Raw genomic sequence first — 13965 nt, forward strand, 5'->3', positions numbered from 1 at the left:
GGTTTTGTGATCCCCTTTGGCAACCTTGCAACAAGCAAATTCAACGGGGAAGCCCGATTCACTTTACAACTTAACAATCTCAGTGATTCACTTAGCAGCTGTGGCAAGATAGATGGTAAAATGGGGCAAAACTCACTTAACAAATTATCTCCCTTAGTAATGGGAATTTGGGGCTCGATTGTGGTTGTAAGCCAAGGACGACCTGTATTCATCTATTATTAATTATTTATTATTAATAAAGATTTGTTATTTCTACCACATGGTTACTTCTGTAATTGTTTGAGGTATCTCAGCATCATCAAAGCAAAAGCATTAAAGAATCATTGCCTGTAGGCCAGACAAGGAATAATGGATGGAAACTGAACAAGGAGAGATTCAACCTGGAAATAAGGAGAAACTTTCTGAAAGTGAGAACAATCAACCAATGGAACAGAAGTTGCCCTCGGAAGTTGTGGGAGCACCATCACTTGAGACCTTCAAGAAGAGATTGGACTGCCATTTGTCAGAAATGGTGTAGGGTCTCCCACTTGGGCAGGGGGTTGGACTAGATGACCTATAAGATCCCTTCCAATTCTAATTATCTGTCTGTTAAAGAGAAATTGTAAACTGTGAGAATAAAAGCAGAAGAGTTGAAATGGTATTTAATATCCTTAAAATCAATTACTGATGTTTATATAGGTAGCCCTTGACTTATGACCATAACTGGGATTTTCTGTTGCTAAGCAAGATGGTTGCTAAGTGAGTCGTGCTCGATGTTATGACCTTTTTTGCACAGTTAAGAAGCAAATCATCTTGGTCATTAAATGAATCACATGATTATTAAACAAATCGAGCTTCCCTTTCCAATGACTTGGCTTGTCAGATATCAGGTGGCAGGATCACAAATGACAGGCATGTGACCCAGGGATGAAACAGTCATTGGAAATACATGCCAGTTGCCAAGTTCCCGAATTTTGATCACGTGTCCAGGTAGATATTGCGATATGCAAAGTATGCATATATACAAGTTACTTTTTTCAGAGCCTTCATAACTTCGCAGCTATGTTAAACAAATGGTTGTAAATCAAAGACTATCTGTATTAAAATCAATGAATATAAGGCACGATAGATATGGAGGTGGTATTCAGCCGGTTCAGAGCATACCAGTAGTGGAAATTTTGACTAGTTTGGAGAACTAGAAAAAAACCACCTCTGGTTGGCCCCGTCCACCTGCCCCTGCTGTTACCTCTCCTATATTCTCTTGTTTTTAGCTCAGCTGATTTGCCCGGCAGAGCCGATTGTCGCGCCTCAGCTGAGCTAAACATCAGCTGAGCTTGCCAGCGTTGACAGAGGTCGGTCTCTGAGCCATCCACACGCGCAGATAACTGATAGGAAACAATTAGGAAACCTACCACTGGATAGTTGGCCTCAACTTATGACTGCAGGAAAGCCCAAAATTTCTATTGTTAAGTGAGTTTTGCCCCATTTTACGATCTTTCATGCCACCGTTGTTAAATGAATTACTGCAGCTGTTAAGTTAGTTTGTTGTTAAGTAAATCTGGCTTCCCCATTGACTTTGCTTGTCAGAAGGTTGCAAAAGGGGATCACATGATGACCCCGGGACCCTGCAACAGTCATAAGTATGAACCAGTTGCTAAGCGTCTGAATTTTGATCATGTGACCCTAGGGATGCTGCCACAGTCATAACTGTGAAAATAGTCATAGGTCACTTTTTCCAGTGCTGTTGTAACTTTGAACAGTTACTAAATGAATCATTGCAAGCCGAGGACTACCTGTTATACATTTCAGTGAAAAAGGCCCCTTTTCCTTCTGCTGACCTACAGTGGAAATGCCCAAGGTTTTCCCCACAGGAAGGAGGAAGAAACATACCACAGGAATGGGGTGACTCATGCTTAACTCAAAGTGGGGGGGGAAATTAACTTCAACAGAGATGCTCATTTATGCAGCTTCTGTGCTGCCGAACTAGAATTGGAAGGGCAGCCCTATAACTTAGACAAAATGCTCCCGGCTTTACAATAATATAATTCTGCAAAATATAACAAAATAACAGAGTTGGAAGGGACCTTGGAGGTCTTCTAGTCCAACCCCCTGCTCAAGCAAGGAGACCCTATATCATTTTCAACAAATGGTTGTCCAATCTCTTTCTTAAAAAAACGTCCAGTGATGGAGCACCCACAACTTCTGAAGGCAAGCTGTTCCACTGATTATTGTTCTCACTGTCAAATTTCTCCTTAGTTCTAGGTTGCTTCTCTCCTTGATCAGTTCCCATCCATTGTCCTCCATTCAGGTGCCTTGAAAAATAGCTTGACCCCCCCTTCCTCTCTGTGGCAGCCCCTCAAATATTGGAACACTGCTATCATGTCTCCCCTGATCCTTCTCTTCACTAAACTAGACATACCCAGTTCCTTCAAGGATTCTTTGTAGTTTAAGTCTTCAACCCACCCGCCAATCATCTTTGCCACTCTTTTCTGCACTCTTTCCATAGCCTTTTTGTATTTTGGTGACCACAATTGGACGCCATATTCCGAGTGTGGTCTTACCAAGGCAATTATAAAGCACTAATGTCACTTCTCATGCTACTACATGACACTGAATCATGCAGCCGTACATGAGCCCAGCCAAACGCACCAGACTTCCCCATCCTTTCATCGCCAGAACAATTCCTCCCAGTTCCCAGCTTCTATCGGATGCTCCACCCTTTCCCAGTGCCTTTTCCACACGGTTTTCCCCCCTCTAATTTGAAAATCCAGCGGCTCGGATGAGTCATCCCACATGAAGCAGGCGCGAGCAAACCACAAGAAGGACATGAAATCAAAAACAGGAGGGAGGGCTGAGGCAGCAAAGTTTATTTTTATTCTGGACAGATTTGATTTCCCAAATTCAAAATTGATTCAGAATTGAATGGTTTGTGGCTATTCTACAAGCGTGAAAGAGAGAGGCCATTTCTGCTTTGCTCTTTTCAGCTTTGCTCTTTTCCACTCCTCCTCCTGTTAAGATCAGAAAAAGGTTTCCCCAAACTCACAATAGGTGCAGGACTACAACTCCCATGAACTGCAGCCTGCAGGCCAGTTGGGAAGACAGGGAAAATCAGAGACTAGACTAGAATAACCTTACAAGGCTGGTTTGTTAAAATTTGCTATTAATACCTGCCATGCTCCCACATTCAAAACTGAGAATGAGATGCACTAAGATGGAAACACATGTAAACACACTTATACACACCCACACAAACACAATTCCACTAGCTTAATACAAAACAGCAATGGGTCTACTACTTTTTTCCTTCTACTGTTCTGTCTCCTTTTTTCAAATCCAGGCAAGTGAAGAAAAACTTGGGAAAGGATCCTCAGGGATAAGGAGATTATCCAGGCAACTCTCAAAATAATCTTCAATGATGAAATGAAGTCCGTCATCTATTGAATCTAATTAGTCTGAATGTAATTAAGTCCACAATCTATTGAAAATGCATGCAGTCATCCCTCCTGGAAAGAAACCAATCCTGCTTTCCCTAAGAAGATCCCTTCCCCAATAGATCACTTCTGAGCTCAGGCTCTGCAGGAAGCTTCCATCAGACCAGTCCGAATTAGGTCCCCCATAATAGAATGAGAAGAAGTTGAGTTATTCTTCTACCGCACCTCATCTGTGCCATGTGCCAGAGAAAGGGCCAGATTAGTTGAGATTTCTAGAGGATTTGTTTCCAATCTGATTGAGTGGTCTCGAACAGGGGTCACCAACCTTTCGGACTTCAGGGACCACTAAATTCATAATTTTAAATTCCGTGGACCACCATTATGATCTGCCTAATGACCGGCTGGGTGGGCATGGTTAGGTGGTCATGTGACTGGGAGGGTGTGGCTAACTCGATGTCAGTCACATCGTGGGGTGCCTCACTGGCCTCCCCTCCCAGCCATTCCTCGCCTCCCTGCCCAGGCTCCTTAGGGCCCCAACAGGAAGCAGTTGTTGGAGCTAAGCAGCCGCCACGAGAAAGAATTGGCAAAACAGCTGAGTTCAAATTGGATCTGACCAAGAAGGAGGCTCAGGAGAAGCACCTCACTGAGAACTATGAGCATAGGCATTCCAGAGGGAAGACCTGTGGAAGAGCCAGGTCAGGTCCTGGCACCTGGAGGCTCAGCAGGCTGAGATAGTCAGCCAGTTCCAGGCCAGGATGCAGTTCCACTGGAACAAGGCCCTCCAGCTCTTCGCCACCAGCGGCACTTCCCTCCAGCCTTCGCCCAAAGCCCTGCATCAGGAGGCTGAAATGGATCCTAAGTCGGAATTTCTGCCCCCCTCTGACCCCATACAAGAAGACCCCGAAGGGGGAGACTCTCTGCAGCAACACAAATGTTCATTGCATGTATCCGTCCCAGGGGCCATAGTGTGAGGACCCCTGATTTAATATAATATAATTTCTTAATATAAAAAATGCAAATAATTTTTCTGCAGGCCACCAAAATTTCCCTCACAGACCACCACTGGTGGTCCAAGGACCACCGGTTGGTGACTGCTGGTCTAGAACCCATCTTCCCACTTAAAAAAAAAAAGATTGCTTTTCTTCTCTAGAAAGAGCTCAGAGAAGAGCCACAAGGATGATTAGGGGACTGGAAGCTAAAACATATGAAGAACGGTTACAGGAATTGAGTTTGTCTAATTTAATAAAAAGGAGTAGGGTGACATGATAGTAGTGTTACAATATCTCGTGGGCTGCCACCAAGAAAAGGGAGTCCAGCTATTTTCCAAAGCACCTGAGGGCAGGACGAGAAGCAATGGGTGGAAATTAAACAAGGATAGAAGCAACCTAGAATTAAGGAGAAAATTCCTGACAAAAAAATTAATCAGTGGAACAACTTGCCTCCAGGAGTTGTAAATGCTCCAACACTGGAAGTTTTTAAGAAGAGATTGGACAACCATTTGTCTGAAGTAGTATAGGGTTTCCTGCCTGAGCAGGGGGTTGGACTAGAAGACATCCAAGGTCCCTTCCAACTCTGTTATTCTATTCTAAAACTGGATTCAATAAGAGGCATGATGGTTTTTGGGAAGGTGAGTGAACCAAACAGGGTTTAGAGGAGGATGCCTTCCGGAAGCAGAAAGAAAGGGTCATCTACAGTCTGGCAAGGAGGTAGGATGCAAGGATGCAAAAAACCATCCCTGTCCCAAGAAATAAAATTGCATGCCTTCGGAAGGAGATTTGACGGAGCCAAATGTTAACAAGCACATGCATTATTTTTTAAAAACGCCTGCTGCCAGCATCAAGTCAAGTCTTGCTCTTTTTCAACTCCGTAAAGGCAGCCTGCCAAATTATGTTTGTAGAAAGGAATCATTGTCAGGGGACAGGCCGATCCTCGTTTATGCGAGAGAGGGAGAAAAAAATAATAATTGAAAAATCGTCTCTCTGGAAAAAGGCTAAAAGTTCCTCAAAGTCTAATTGATTTCCTGCCTGCCAAGGGAAAGTTAGTGAGCATGGTTTTCTCTTCCAAAAATCTAAGAGCGCAGGCTAAATTGTCCTACTTTTCCTTACTCTTTAGTTTCACAACAACCCTGTGAGGTGGACTATGCTGAGAAGTAATGGCTAAGCCAACTGAATAGATTGAAGAAGGGTCATAATTACAACTCATTGCTTGCATACCTCATCAAACACATCCTCAAATCAATCATAACCAGATACAGGTAAGTGCAGGGTGCGCGCGGAGGCTCAGGGGAGAACCTCTGGAGCCTGAGGAGGCCATTTTCACCCTCCCGGAGGCTTGAGGAAAGCCTCCAGAGCGGAGGGAGGGGAAAAATGCCCCCCCCTCCGCTGCAGGAGGCCGACTAGGCCATGCCCACCATGGCCACGTCCATCCAGCAACCTGGCAGATAATCCGTTGCTGAAATTTTGGAAGCCCACCCTTGATCCTAACTAACCACGCTGGCCAGTGATCAGAAATGGTGAAAATTACACTCTAATGCAGAGTTTCTCTATCTCAGGAACTTTGCAGACTTTGCAAAGTTATGTGGACTTCAACTCCCAGAATTCCCCCAGCATGAGGAAGGCCCCCAATTGACAAAGGATGTTTTAAGGAAAGCATTCCTTGAATAATATTTTGACCCATATCTGCAAGCATTTCCATAATTAACAAATGCTGGATGCCCAGACTCAGCTCCCAGAATCCCCCATCCAGCAGGACGGATGACCGCCGAGAATTCTGGGAAGCCAAATCCATACTTCTGGAAATTGTTCCACCTGGGAAACGCTGCAAAACCATAGCTGCTTTCAGACATTCACTAAACCACTGTTTGTGTGGATAACTTCTTTTTTTTTTTTTAATTTCCACCCAAGAATGCAGTTTACACAAGGATGTGGTCAGAAAAAAACAAAGAGAGTTACTCCAGCTTTAGGTGATGTGAAACCCCAACCCTCTTTGTGTACTTCTCTGAATCATTTCCACCCAAAGTTTTCTATATCTATCTGTCTCTCTGTCTGTCTGTCTGTCTATATCAGGGATCTCCAAACTTAGCGAATTAAGACTTATGGACTTCAACTCCCAGAATTCCCCAGCCGGCTGGTTGGGGAATTCTGGGAGTTGAAGTCCATAAGTCTTAAAGTCGCCAAGTTTGAGGACTCTTGGTATCTATCTATCTATCTATCTATCTATCTATCTATCTATCTATCTATCTATCTATCTATCTATCTACCTACCTACCTACCTACCTACCTACCTATCATTTAAATCCTGCCTTTATAGGTGGTAAACATCTAATACTTCTTCCTCCTCCTCCTATTTTCCCCACAGCAACAACCCTGTCAGGTGTGTTGGGCTGAGAAAGAATGACTGGCCCAAAGTCACCCAGTTGGCCTTCATGCCTCAGGCGGGACTAGAACTCACAGTCTCCTAGTAATTGGTCCAAAGTCAACTAGCTGGATTTCATTTCTAAAATGGGACTACAACTCACTGTCTCCTATAATTGGCCCAAAGACACTCAGCTGGCTTTTATGCATAGGGCAGAACTAGAACTCACAGGTTTCTAGGCCAGCAACCCCTTAACCAGAATACAGCATAACAGAATTGGAAGGGACCTTGGAGGTCTTCTAGTCTAACCCACTGCTTGAGCAGACCCTGGCAACCGTTTCTTAAAACGTGGTCTTAAGACTTGCTACCTCAAACTGACCATATGATCTCTTCGCCCATTATAGTTTAAGTTAGATAGATTTTCTCTATCCAGAGCCGCCAAGATGTAGGAGGAAGCCCCAGCCCAACGAGGTGGTCACCAAGCATCAAGTTGTGAAGCTGAAGGCCATTTAATGGCCTGGCTTCATTCACTTTCTGCTGCAGCTCCAGTTTTTGGGTGCCAAAAAAGTTGCCCATTATGTCTTGCTATAATGGAGCCGTCTTGGAACTGCTAAAAGGACTGTGTTGTAGACTGGAGATAGATGATGTTGTATCCCTCCCCATCTGTTGAGAGAGGACTGTTCTATTTTGACATAGATGGCCTCTTTGACCCCTCTTTCAAAACCAGTGGTCGTCTCTGTCTAAAATGTCTAAAATGTGGACTTTGCTGTCTCCAAAAGAGCCTTTGTCTTTTAAATGCAGATAGACTCCCGAACCAAGTCCTGATGGGTTTGTTTTATGTTATGCTATGCCAGTGATGGCGAACCTTTTCAGGACCAAGTGCCCAAACCAGAACACATGTGCATGTGCATGCATGGGCATGCGCCAGAGTGCCAGAAACCTGAAGGCCAGCTGGCCGGCATGCGCATGCCTGGTTTTTGGCTGTTTTTGACCATTTTTGGGCTGTTTTCAGGCCATTTTTGGGCTGTTTTTCGGGCCGTTTTCTGATGGTCCGGCGCCCACGAAGACCAGCTGGCATACCATAGGTTCGCCATCACGGTTCTATGCTCTACAAAAAGGGGTCCCCAAATTTGGCAGCTATGCTGGAGAATTCTGGGAGTTGAAGTCCACAAGTCTTAAAGTTGCCAAGTTTGGAGACCTCTGCTCTACAAAGAAAATCCAGGAAATCCAGTTGCTTTTTGGAAAAAAGCATCTTTGGGACTAACAGCGAGAACAACTAATCAATGGAACTCCTAGTGTTGTGGGTGCTCCATCGCTGGAGGTTTTCAAAACTAGATTGGGCAACCACTTGACTAGGATGGTATAAAGACTCCTGCCCAGGGGTGGGATTCCACCAGTATAACAACTGGTTCGGTGATATGCGTGTTCGCACCAAACATGCGCGCTCTGCATTTCAAAAAGGTTTTATACTTTCCTTCTTCTGCAGTCCCTGTGACTAAAACAGCTGAGGCATGGTAAACTGCTCTGCTGCGCAAATCAGCTGTGCGCCAACAAAAGGGAATAAAGCACGGGAAAGAGCAGGGGCGGTCGGGCAGTCCCACATGGTCGTCGCAGTAAATCAGTTCTCTGCCAGCTGATCTTCGGAGCAAGGTGTTCGCCCAAACTGGTCCAAACCGGTAGAATACCCCTCCTGCTCCTGCCTTGGGAAAGGGGTTGGACTAGAGCCATGATGGCGAACCTATGGCACACGTGCCGGAAGTGGCGTGCAGAGCCATCTCTTGCAGGCACGCTCTCTCTCTCACAGACACACTTTCGCCGCATGACAACAAAAGGTTAGCCATCACTTGACTAGAAGGCCTCCAAGATCCCTTCCAGCCATAAGATTCTATGATTCTGACTATAACAGCAAAACCCAGGCTTCACAATTTATGCAATTGGAACACGAATCTGTAAGTAAATATCTCAACTGATGTTCAGTTCAATGCAATTCAATGTTCAGTTCTTTCCTTGGAAACAAATCCACCTAAGATTTTCAACCACTCTTTCCTAAACCTAGAAAGTAATCTGCTTAATCCTTGTAAATTGGGCTAAAGCATAATTATTTAATTATTGACAGAGCCCTCTGTCCGAGGCTACTGTTTTTTTTTTTTTTACATCAGTCTGAAAACTGTAGATGGGCTGGATTTAGAAACTAAGCAGGGTAGGGGCCAGTTAATACAGGTAGTTCTCAACTTACAAGTCAGTTTAACGACCGTTCAAAGTTACAAAGGCATGGAAAAACAGCGACTTATTATCATTTTCGACATGTAATAGGAGGCAAGACTTATCTCAGAAATGCCTCACTTAGCAACAGAAATTATGGACTCAATGGTGATTGTAAATTGAGGACTACCTGTATTGGATAAGAGCCTATTAGAATAGAATAGAGCTGGAAAGGACCCTGGAGGTCTTCTAGTCCAGCCCCTTTAGAAAATCTCAAAACTGCAGATTAGACCAGTGGAAAAGACAACAAATACAAAGTAATAAATTATTTTTTTCTGATTTTAACATCAGAAGGTGCGGTGATAAAACCACTTCCTTATGGCTGTTGGAGATTTTGAAGCAGATTTTAAAATCCTAGAGAAGCAGTGATGTGGCTAAATTTAATTGCTTTCATCTAATGTAATTACTTTGCCCTTGACTGAAACATGTTTAATATTTTTCTGTTTCCTGTTGCTTAATATAATTCCTGTGCACAAATCTGAGAGGGGGAGGCAGCACACACTACAGGGGACTGGGCTTTGTGTGGCTTACTTGTGTTATTGGTTTGTTTGTAGAAACAAGCCAACTTCGGCTGAATTAAAAATACATAAGTACAATCAATAAGGAAAAGTAAGGTGATTAGAATTTTCCAAGGCTTGGATTAAATGAAGAAATCCTAAACTCAACTTGGAAAGAGGAAGAGAAAACCATGAAAGAAACTGGATAGATGTGTCCCTGCAGTCACAGAGTTGAAAGGAGACACAGAATGATTTTACAATTTGTTGTTGTTCGGTGTTTTATTTTAACTGCTCTTGGTGTTGTATAAGTAAGGTAAAGGTTCCCCTTGCACATACGTGCTAGTTGTTTCCAGCTCTAAGGGGAGGTGCTCATCTCCTTTACAAAGCTGAAGAGCCAGCGCTGTCCGAAGACGTCTCCATGGTCATGTAGCCGGCACGAATAAACGCCGAAGGCACATGGAACACTGTTGCCTTCTCACCAAAGGTGGTCCCTATTTTTCTACTTGCATTTTTATGAAAATTGAGGGAATGGAGGCAAGGATAAACAAGGAGAAAGTATGTGATTATTTTAGTTATCGTACAGCTAATCCTTTTCTTATGACTGATTGCTTAATTATCCTTCAAAATTACAATGGGCCCAAGATAAGTACTTTACGGGCTGTCAGCACACAATGTTGATTTAATTTTTTTTATTAGTTTATAATGTAACATACAAAGAAAACACAAAAGTAAATAGTAGGGATATTAGGAAAGGGAATAGGGAAGAGAAGAGTGTGGGAAACAAGTGGGGAAAGAGGGAAAAAAGAAAAAAAAGACATTGACCTCCGATTCCCTTTGGTGTAGTAGAATAAGGCATTAACATCAAACCTCAACATTTTACTTTTACATAATAGTAGTAGTAAAGTAGTAGTAAAGTAGTAGTAGTAAACTAGCCATTTCTATAACAATAACTATCCAGTTGGTAAAACCCAAAATCAAAGCAACATTTTTTCCAACTCAAGCACAAAGTCCAGAAGCAGTTTCCAAGTAGAAATAAAAACATTCATATTTTTTTCTCTGAGCGAAACAGAAAATTTATCCATCTCTGCTAACTTCATCCGTTTTTGCAGCCGTTTATCCATACAATGTCATGCTACACACACTACCCACAGTCTCAAATTTCAGGTACTTGGCAACCAACTCACCTTTACTACCTGTTGCAGCGTCCTGAAGTCACATGACCACGATTTGTGATGTTTTTACCGATTTCTGGCAAAAATAAATAAATAACACCAATTCAGAAGAACGGATTTACATTAACAACTGCAGGGTTTCGCTTAACAACAGCAGACTCACCTCATAACTGTGGTGATTCACTCAACAACAGCCACACAAGGTATCACAAAAACAGGTTGGATTACATGGGTGCTTCGACTTATGACCGTAAAAACTTACAAACAGAAATCTGATCCAAATTGTGGTCATAAGTCGAAGACTGCCTTTATTCTGTGGTTATAGGCTACATTATACCTAGGTGTATCTACAATGCCAAGGGTTACACAGATGAATTGTGTAGAGCCCTATCAGTGATGTATCCCTGAGGCTGACCAGAAGCCCTCACAGGAGTTTAACCAGCAATGGGATCCTACCTGTTCCACTACTGGTTTGGTGATTGCGCATTTGTGCACGTGCACCTAATATGTGCGCACAGCTTTCTCCACACCAGCTTAGGCCTGTAACGCCAATCAGCTGAGAGGAAAAGAAAAGTGTAGGAGTGTGTGGGAGGCCTGATCCTGTGCTTTTCTCTTCTTTCTCCTTTCAGCTGATCGTTGGAAGCTTTTTTTTTACTACCAGTTCGGCTGAACCAGTTTGAACCGCTAGCATACCACCACTGAGTTTAACAGATTAACAGAGTTGGAAGGGACCTTGTAGGTCATCTAGTCCAAACCCCACCCAAGCAGGAGACCCTACACCATTTCTGACAAATTGGCTGTCCAATCTCTTCTTGAAAGCCTCCAGTGATGAAGCTCCCCCAACTTCTGAAAGTAACTTCTGTTCCCTTATTTGATTGTTCTCACTGTCAGAAAATTTTTCCTTATTTCTAGGTTGAATTTCAGAAACATTGTCATTAAATTAATAGATAAATTAATACATAAATTCCGTTCATAGTTCAAAAACTCTGCTAGAGATGCTTAATATTAAAGATAGTCCTGAATATTTGACCACAATTGAGCCCAAAATTTCTGCTGCTAAGTGAGATGTTGGTTAAGTGAGTTTTGCTCCATTTTACGACCTTTCTTGCCACAGTTGTTAAGTGAATCACTGCAGTTTTTAAGTTAGTAGCACGGCTGTTAAGCCAATCTGGTTTTCCCATTGACTTTGCTTGTCATATGTTCACAAAAGGGGATTGCAAGACTCTGGGACACTACAACCGTCATAAATACGAGTCACTTTCATTTGGATCATGGGACCATCGGGATGCCGCAATGCTCTTAACTGTGAAAAACGGTCATAAGTCCCTTTTATCGGTGCCATCGTAACTTCGAATGGTCACTCAGCCAATTGTTGTAAGTCCAGGAGTGTAGTGAAAAATGCGGCACGCTGGATGTGCAAAGGAGAAGTTTCCCTTCTTCTTGATTCCAAATGGAAAAATTAGAATAGAATAGAATTCTTTATTGGCCAAGTGTGATTGGACACACAAGGAATTTGTTTTTGGTGCATAAGCTCTCAGTGTGCATAAAGAAAAAATAAAATGTATTCATCAAGAATCATAAGATACAACACTTAGTGATAGTCATAGGTTATTAATAAGCAAACAAATCATACTTAATAATAAGGGAATTAATTAATAAGGGAACAAATAAAACAATATAAAGAGTAAAGATACAAGCAACATGGTTATAGTCATAAGAAAGAGGAGATAGGTAATAGGAAGGATGAGAAGAATAATAGTAATACAGTCTTAGTAAATAGTTGGACAGTGTTATGGGAAATAAGTTGTTTAGCAGAGTGATAGCTTTCGGGAAAAAACTGTCCTTGTGTCTAGTTGTTCTGGTGTGCTGTGCTCTATGGCATTGTTTTGAGGGTAGGAGTTGAAACAGTTTATGTCCAGGATGTGAGAGGTCTGTAGATATTTTCACAGCCCTCTTTTTGACTCGTGCAATGTACAAGTCCTCAATGGAAGGCATTTTTTAAAATTAAATTTTTAAAAAATCGTATCTGTCTCTTTATTTTGGAAACACGTCCAGGCAACTGTTTCCAACTGTGAAGAAACAGGGCTCGGTTTTTATTAATTTTTTTTCCTTAGCAAAATGTTTGCTTTGAGGAGCGTTCTATATTTTACAATGTTATATTTCCCTTTGTTAGCTCTTTGCCTGAAGATTGGAGAAAGACTGGTTTATGATTGCCCAGTTCTTCTCCTTTAAAGGCCATAAATGGATGAGAGGCACAGAGTATTGCGGCCCTTTCCTTCTCCCCTCATTTTTTCACAGCATGTGGTCATTATAAAATCTATTTAACTTGGAGCCGGAATTAGCAGGTGATTGAGGAGGGCAAAGTCCTCAGACAATACAATATATATATTCTCCAAAGCACCTGAAGGCGGGACAAGAAGCAATGGGTGGAAACTCATCAAGGAAAGAAGCAACTTAGAACTAAGGAGAAATTTCCTGACAGAACAATTAATCATTATTCCGACTGAAGAGAATGTGATTAGAAAAATATTAGACTGTGCAGAAATGAATAGATTAACACTAGCAATCCAAGAGAAGGAACAAATTGAATATTATATGATATGGGATTTATTTTATCATATGGTTGGAAAACATATATGAAAGTTAGAAATTAAAGAAGACTAGCGCAAAATAGTAAACATAGTAAGAATTAAAAATGTTAAGATGGGGAATGTTATAAGAATTAGATATATGATGCAGATTAGTATTAAGTAAGAACAGAGTATTAAAGCTAAGTAATGAATATGTAAAAACTATAATGGTTATTGCACAAAATATTTATAGCTGGATGACACTGTTCAAATTAAAGATCGAATGTTTGTATAAATAAAATAATATGTGTGTGTGTGTGTGTGTGTGTGTGTGTATGTATGTATGTATGGTATTTTAAAACATAAGAAAACATACATACATACTTACATACATACATACATATCTGTGGCACAGTGGTTAGAGTGCAATACTGCAGGCTACTTCTGCCTACAATTTGGCAGTTCAAATCCCACCAGGCTCAAGGTTGACTCAGCCTTCTATCCTTCCAAGGTGGGTATATATATATATATATAGCCTTCAGCTTTGTTCGGGTATTTTCCCACGTCATAGTAGTGGTGCTTTTAAAGTTGTAGCAACGTTTCAGCAGAATCTCATCTGCCATCATCAGGCTTCTGCTGAAACATTGCTACAACTTTAAAAGCACCACTACTATGACGTGGGAAAATACCCGAACAAAGC

The 13965-nt window shown here is 42.0% G+C and overlaps 1 protein-coding gene across 5 annotated transcripts in view; it reads right to left on the minus strand.

Annotated features, from left to right (window-relative positions):
* ARHGEF15 (Rho guanine nucleotide exchange factor 15) overlaps positions 1-13965 on the minus strand; it is a 91041-nt gene that overhangs the window by 61976 nt on the left and 15100 nt on the right. Inside the window, exon 2 of one of the 5 annotated variants that reach the window (XM_087947695.1) lies at positions 10708-10771. The exons of the other annotated variants lie outside the window; for them this stretch is intronic. The gene's annotated coding sequence lies outside the window, so the exon portion shown is untranslated. The remainder of the gene's footprint in view (positions 1-10707; positions 10772-13965) is intronic. 5 annotated transcript variants of the gene reach the window in all.

Source organism: Notechis scutatus, chromosome Z, assembly GCF_049901735.1.
Source record: "Notechis scutatus isolate UNSWTSFEM ecotype Mainland chromosome Z, rNotScu1.2, whole genome shotgun sequence".
NCBI classification, from domain to species: domain Eukaryota; kingdom Metazoa; phylum Chordata; class Lepidosauria; order Squamata; family Elapidae; genus Notechis; species Notechis scutatus.